The sequence below is a fragment of the Ceratotherium simum genome, chromosome 11, assembly GCF_057802395.1.
Source record: "Ceratotherium simum simum isolate JZ-2026a chromosome 11, ASM5780239v1, whole genome shotgun sequence".
Classification (NCBI taxonomy): domain Eukaryota; kingdom Metazoa; phylum Chordata; class Mammalia; order Perissodactyla; family Rhinocerotidae; genus Ceratotherium; species Ceratotherium simum.
Genome location: NC_141910.1, coordinates 36,351,964 through 36,359,884, shown reverse-complemented (window position 1 = coordinate 36,359,884; position 7,921 = coordinate 36,351,964).

Sequence of the window (7,921 nt, the reverse complement as noted above, 5' to 3'; positions counted from 1 at the left end):
CCCTCGTGATCACTCATTTTCCTTCAAATAGGAAACTGCAGCACCTAGGAGTGTTTGTATATGGCTGGAATTCTATCACTTTACGTTTTGAACATTCCTTCTAAAAGATATTTCCTTTGATTCAGTACAAAAATACGTGAGTACATATCTAGTACATATTCAGTGCAAAAATACATGAGCACCCAGTATTATCCAGGCACTTCGGGGAGTATAAAAGGTGCATATCCCTACTCCTCAATTATTAATTTTTGTAAAGACTTATTGCATAAAACAAAGGGTTTAAGAGAATGTATAGTTAAATGTTTCCTCAAATGTAATCAAAAGCTCCAATGTTGGTTATGAGCAGTGAGAATAGGGTACCGTAAGAGATTTTGGGGTTTCCCAGAAAAGATGAGACAAAAAGGGCCATGAAGCATGAATGGAAATAGGTAGAGGCAGGGTGGAGGGTCTGTTCCAGGGGATTAATGGTTTGGAAAAGGCACTGAAGCTGGAAGCTGGAGCCCAGCCTGAGGGATTGGAGATCATCAGGGCTGTAAATATTTGCACACAGCACGTTCAGAGCTGGCGAGGTGAAGGAAAGGGCTGGAATATTTCTTTTCTTCACCCTCCTACCCTCCAATTGCCTTTTGTTTAGCAAAGTTTAGAAAGTGGACCAAGAGAAATGGAGGAGGCAGCAGAGGGAGGTGGAAGGGAGACTTCAGGGTGAGTTATAGTCAACCAAAAGAGGTTGTCAAAATAAAATGACCAAGAGTATCAGGCAGGCCACCGTTGTCTGTGGTAGACGAGATGCACCGCCTAGATCCCCATCCTGGAAAGGACCCACTACCCATCTTTGGGAAGCGTGGTCAGTAGTCAGCCTCCAGCTGTCAGCTCCTGCAGGGTTGACCTCAGCTGCAAAGAGCCACGTCGCTGCAAAGAGCTGCTTTGCTCAGACTTCCCCCGCAAACTTACAGTTTGCGACCAGTAACAGAGAGGCAGGGATGTAAAGGCACAGCCATTTCAGACCACTCTGCAAGACAGTATTCGCTCCAGAGCTCCCTGCTGGATTAGCCAAGGCCTCATTGCAATTCAGCTTCTCCCTCTGCCCCATCCTATCCTACTTCACATATGACACAACACCCTTCCAACGGTAAACGTCTATTTCCCCCTCCTGTACGCTATACTACTGTTGTCATATGTTTCACTGCTGCATGTGTTATTAACACCACAATACATTCTTTTGCTTAAACCATTATTTTTTTTTAAAAAATTTAAATGAGGAATAAAAGGTCTTTTATTTTTACCCACATATTTACCATTCCCTGATCTCTCCAGTCCTTTGTGTTGATCCAAGTTTCCATCTGGCATCGTTTTCCTACTGCCTGAAGAACTTTAATATTTTTTAAGTTCAAGCCTACTGGCAACATATGCTCTCATCTTTGTCTGTCTGAAAAAGTCATCATTTCACCTTCGTTTTTGAATTATATTTTTGCTAGGTTTAAAATTCTAGGTTGACATTTTTTCCTTTCAACACTTTTAGACGCATTCCACTGTCTTCTGGATCGCATTGTTTCTGATAAGTCTGTGATAAGTTTTATCTTTGTTCCTTTGTACAAAATGTGTCCTTTTTCTCTGGGTGCTTTAAATATATTCTCTTTGTCACTGTTTTTCAGAAACTTGATCATATTGTGTCATGGTGTAAGACATTTGGATCTGTAGATTTACGGTTCTCATCAAATTTGGAAAAATGTTTTGGCCATAATTTCTTCTGTTTCCTCCCCTCTTCTATCTTTCTGGAACTCCAATTTCATGGACATTAGACTGCTCGATATTATTGCACGGGTCACTGAAGCTATGCTGTACCCTTAGAATGCGTGCATTCTCAGGCCAGCCCAGTGGAGCAAGCGGTTAAGTGCACATACTCTGCTGTGGCAGCCCTGGGTTCGCCAGTTTGGATCCCGGGCGCACAGTGATGCACTGCTTGTCAAGCCATGCTGTGGCGGTGTCCCATATAAAGTGGAGGAAGATGGGCATGGATGTTAGCCCAGGGCCAGTCTTCCTCAGCAAAAAAAAAAAAAAAAAGGAGGAGGATTGGCAGATGTTAGCTCAGGGCCAATCTTCCTCACACACATACAAAAAAATGCGTGCATTCTCTAAAGTGCAAAAAAAACTAAATATAACTGATTTAAACAAATGAAATAATATATACAAGCCCCCCAGCACCATTCATGGCACACAATAGGAGCTTAATAAATACTATTTCTCACCTCACCAGCCCCACCTCTTTAATTTCCCTCTGTGCTCCTGCTCTGTTGACACACTCTCAGCCTCTTATGCTTCTCACACCTCTCTGCCTCTCCAAATTCCTCCCATCCTTCAAGGTGCAGCTTAAATCCGTCCACCCCGAATGCTTTCCAGGTTACTCCAGGCCACAGTTCAGAACTCTTAAAGCATTCATGGCTCACTTGCCCAGAATTCAGCGTGGTGGTATATTGACATGTCGTTCACAGCTATGGATGTGTCTGTGTCTTGCCTCATCTTTGGTTTTGAATTCCTCAAGGATCCTGCTTTTTCCCTTCTGCAACCTCATCACTGCCTGCTCCAACACTGCCAGGAGCAGTGTTCATTGCCATGACCTGAGATCGAGCCCCCCAAGTTTGCTGGAGGCCTGCAGGTCTCCTGCCCCTGGCCAGCAAGCTCCCAGGGGAAAGAGACTGGTCTGGAGAGACAATGTGATGGTCTGAAGGAAAATGGACTTTGGAGCCCAGTGGGTCTGGTCTAAGTCTCAATCCTGCCTGCTGCCTACTGTGTGACTCTGGCCAAGTTACTTAGCCAAACTGAACCTAAGTTTCCTCATCAGTTTCATGGGTGTGGTTGTTGGACTGAGATGAGACAGAATTGTGTCCACCCCTGGCTGATATCTGCTGCCATTGAGAGCTGGGTGAATGAGTGCGGCACCAGGCCCCCACCTGGCAGGGGACACATGGAGCTGGTACTCAGTATTCAGAGAACACCTAAACCTGTGGAATTTTTGCCAGATATGAAGTTATTTCCCCAGAAAGGAGAGAAACAGTCTGCATCTAAGGACTCTGCATCCCTCACAAAAGCTTGCTGTGTTTCTTCAGCCCCATCCACACATCTGGTTGTACTTAATGATCTAAAAATGTATCCATCCTGCTTGCCATGTTCACATTTCAGAACATGGTGCAACCCCAGGGGGAACAACTCATAAATACCATGCATTTAAAAAAATCAGTGCCGTGCATTTATATACTTGCACAAGATGAAGCTCTAGGACAAGGAACATGGTCCTCTGCAAGTGGCAGGCGCCCGAACAGCTCTGCACATTGGGGCTGACACACCAGGGTCCCCAGGACTTGAGCTTACTGGTCCTGGGCTAGGAAAACCCCTCCAAAGCAGTGAGGAGGACTTCCAGACCAGGGAATCCAGAAAATAAAAGGTCCTTTTGACTGCCTAGTGAAGGTTCACTTGCAAAGATGGAGTAGCAAGGAACAGCAAGGAGATGCTGAAGAACAGCAAGGAGATGCCAAGAGTCAGGTGGCACATTCCCCCAAGTGGCACGTTCACTGAAGGGCTTGGGCCCTTGGTTGTTGTTAGGAGAGCCTGGGATGGGGTAGGTGGAGGTAAAGGGGAGTGACTTGTTGTGATCGGCATTGGGACAGAGAAGAGATAGAAATCTTCTCTCTTTGTGTATCTTACCTGCTTCACTGGCTTTGTCTGTGGCAGTTGAGGATAGGGAGTGCTGACCTATGACTGGCAGGGATTTGTGAAGAATGAGGTTAAACTGAGCTGAGCTAATGAGTTGAGCTGAGCTGAGCTGACTTGAGTTGAACTGAGCTGACCTGAGCTGAGCTGAGTTGAGTTGAACTGAGTTGAGATGAACTGAGCTGAGCTGAGCTGAGTTGAACTGAGTTGAGCTGAACTGAGCTGAGCTGAACTGAGCTGAGTTGAGCTGAGCTGAGCCTCGCTGACTTGAGTTGAGCTGACTTGAGCTGAGCTGAGCTAAGTGGAGTTGCAAAGACAGATCTCACACTCTTAGAATCCCCTGGGATGAGGCATCCATTCTGTGCAGAGATTGAGTTTGATTTCCTCAAAACTGCCTCTGGCAACTGAGGAAGAGAAATGCTTTACTTGTAGACAAGACATCCAGGAAGACATCTCATGATTCTCATCTGGTCCCCAGAAGCGACAGTCCTGCAGGTGCCTCCATAAAACTCCTCACTCCAGCCAGCCCCTGGGCTGCCTCCATTTCCACTGTGCCTTCTCATCCCTGCTCCTCATTCCTGCTCTTCCTCTCTGCTCTCATGCCTCTTCCTCCATGGGAAGGACTTCCTGGAGCCTTCCGGGGCCTTTCTGGAATAACCTTGTGCCATCCAGAGTTTCTGCACTTACCTGACTGTATATTACCTTGCCCTGACTCCCATTCTCCATTTGTTATGTTATTCTGGGTCCTTTCCCCTGAATAATTGTGAACGCTAGAAAGGAGAGACTTGTAATTCTTTGGTGTCTCCTAGAGTACAAAGCTCAGTATACAATAGGTGCTCAATAAATGCTTCTTGAATGAATGACTGAAAGGCTATATTACCTCATATCTTAAGTTGCACTTTTAAAAAGTTTGTGTCATAACAGGTATACACTCAACTTATACCTTAAGGTTTATTACTGAGAAGTTTGGGGATTCTCTGGCTCCAGGCTCTGAGTGCTCTGAGGCTGGTGAAGAGCTCTGGACTAGGAATAAGGACATTTGGACTGCGTCCCAGCCCTGCCACCAATTTGTGTGTGATCTAGAGTAAGTCATGTAACCTTTCTCCATTTCCCTACCTGTGCAGTGGGTCACCACCTACTCTTATCGAGTGTTGTGAGCATAAAATGGAACAGAGCTTTGACAGAGCTTTGGTAAATGCTGAATAAATGAGGGAGATTTTTATTCTAAGGGGCTCAGGAGGGATTCACTCCACCAACCTTTATTGATAATCTACTCTGCGTCAGATACTAGGAATGCAGATATAAATGCACTTCAGAGCTCGCCCTTGGGACGTTGGGGAGAGAGACTCAAATACTAGCAATAGGTAAGTGTTATGGTGAAGTGCCTGGAACCTAGGGGAAGGAAGGGGGGAAGCGTCTAGGGGTGCAGAAGGGAGTGGCAATTGAAGAGAACTTGAAGAAGTCATCGGATGTCACCAGGAAGAAAGGCAGATAGGCCGAAGCATGTTCCTGACAGTGGGCTAAAGGCCGAAGGTGTGGACAAAGCAGTGAATGGGGCCTTGTGATTACAGCAGAAAAAAACAGGGTGACGAGGCTTCAGGGGAGGCTATCAGAGACGCAAGAGATGACAGCAAGCTGGTGAGCTCTGCTGCTGCAGCGAGTGGGGTGGGAGGGGCAGGGTGGGGGAGGAGATCTCAGAACTCAGCCTGGACTCTGCAAGCACAGGCGGGGCCTGGAACTACTGGGTGAGCGGGGAGGCCAGGCCTTCCCGGGTGCTCTGGAAGTGATGGGTGGAAGCACAGGGCCTGGTCCTTCCCACTCTTGAGGAGCTCCAAAGGCAGAGAAGGCCAGGAGGGGACCCAGGGTCTTGAGGGTAGGAGGTGGGAAGGAGGCCCAGGGCCAGATTATCCTCCTCCTCAAATATGTAAAGCTCTCCTCCCCTCCATGACTGCACGTGCTTTCCTTCTGTGAGGGGTGTTGTTACTGCCTCTCACGCTCCAGGTCCCGGCTTCCATGTCGCTCCCTCCAGGGCCCTCCTTGCCCACGGGTCCTCCTCGCTGTTCCTTCTCTATCATGGCACCCCATTTGTTCCCTTCACAGCACCTAACACAATTTGTGCTTGTTGCCTTTTCTTGCCTGTCTCTCCCCACTGAAGTGTCAGTTCCATGAGGGTGAGGACTTTGTCTCACAGTGTCTGGCACACAGTAGGTGCTGAATAACTGAATCATGGTCTGGCTGTGCAGCATGGCTTGAAGGGCATTGTATTTAAACGTGTAATATTGTCCCTGGGTTACAGTAGGGATCAACATCCCACATAGTACAGATCAAGAAACTGAGGTCACATTGTTAGTCTCAAAGATATGTCACATTAAATTTCACAGTAAGTGACAAGGAGAGTCAGCAACAAGCCCTGAGGAGGGAATCCTGGCTCTGCATCCCCCACCCCGACTCAAGTACACAGATCAGGTCTTAAATCCTAAATCCTAAATCCAGCCAGAGTGAAGAGTCCAGGGTGGACCCAGTCCTACATCCAGCCTGGTCAAGGGATGCCCAGGCTTGCAGACGAACGTCTCCCATGGGGCCACAGCCAGCTCCAGAGAATGGAAGGAACAGGCTTCAATGGGCAAAGCTGCCACCGCCTTACTTAGCAATACATGAGTCTTTTTAAATAACAGATTTAAATAAGTAATGCAAACTGTGAAAATCTGGTTAAAAATGAAAGGGGAGGTTGGGAATAAAGAATCTAGCAGATGGTTGCCGTGCCTCCCTCGGTGACAGGTGGGGTAGAATCGTCTGCATGAACACATCTCTAAAGGTCTTCTTTTTTCTTGGTGCCTTTATTGGCATACTGCAGAAGGAGCCCTGCACATCCACACTGCATAGTCAACCCAGCCCGGAGCAGCTCTGGAAAGGCGGACCTCGGCCTTGGCTGTGCCTCACTGATGGCCACAGAGTTGCCCCTCACCAAAAGGAGGAAAACGAGAGAGGAAACGTACATGCCTGGTAAAAAGCATGGAGAAGGTGGGGAAGGAAGAGCTGAAGCTGGCCCTTGGGGTGGCCAAGTCGGCATCTCTTACTCACACAGACGCGCGCGCACACACACACACACGCCACTTCCCGCAGCCCCTTGGCTATCTCCCTGCACCTGCTCTCTGGCTGCCAGGACTGTGGGGCGCTTCGGAAGATCTCACCTAGTCCACTAGTTGGTTTGTGTAGGACAGTCCTGTGCCCCACTTGGAGGTAGAGACCAACCCATGTCCTCCAGCATCCCTATGGCCAATCACAGGCCACCCATGTCCAGCTGTTCCCACACACAGGTCAGGCGCAGCCATCCCCATTTGCCAACATGGCCATCAGTTTGGAGCCTGGCTCCGTGGCTGGGGCCACTTATAGCTTTTTGCCTCCTCTCTGTGACTGCCACTTCCTTTGCAGGCTAGCCTCCTCCCCACAGCCGCCAGCTCCTGCATGTGTGAGCGCTGAAGGCTGGACGCTGGTGCTGAGTCAGCAGGAGTCCACAGGGCGTCCACAAAGCACAAGATGGGGTGGCAGGGAGCTCTCCTAGGAAGCAAATCCTGGTCTCAGGGATGCCGGCCATTTATCAAGCACTTGTCAGGCCAGCCACTGTGCTAAACCCTTTACCTGCAGAATTGTGTTAGATCCTTACAACCACCCCATGAGATATGTCTTCATCATCATCATCATCATCAATCCTCATTTACTATGTGAGGAACCTGAGACCCAGAAAGGGCAAGAAACTTGTCCGAGGCAATGCAAACCCCGGCAGTCCCACTCCACCCTCTCTGTTCTAAACCCCACCAGGCTGCAGTGGTATTGCACAGCCCACCCTGACCTCACCTGTCCCACAGTGTCACAGGTACTGGTGCGGAGGCCGCAGGACGAGTGCTGCCTCAGCTGGGAGGCTGCCTTTTGGTGGCAGGACTCTGGGTCTGGTCATTGTCGCTCTCTGAGCCCCTGGTTTCTCATCAGTAACGTGGGGTTTGTGATAGAGGCTACCACGTAGCGCAGTTGGAGGATTAAATGTGCTAATACATGTAACAGGCTTAGAACAGTGCCTGGCACTGGATGCACTTGATAAATGTGAGCCTTTATCACTGTTGGAATATAATTATTCCAACTGGAACATTCCAGGTCTCTGTCTGACCCCATCTCTTCTCTAGGAGATTCATGTATTGACTTCTAGTATCTGTTCTCTGTT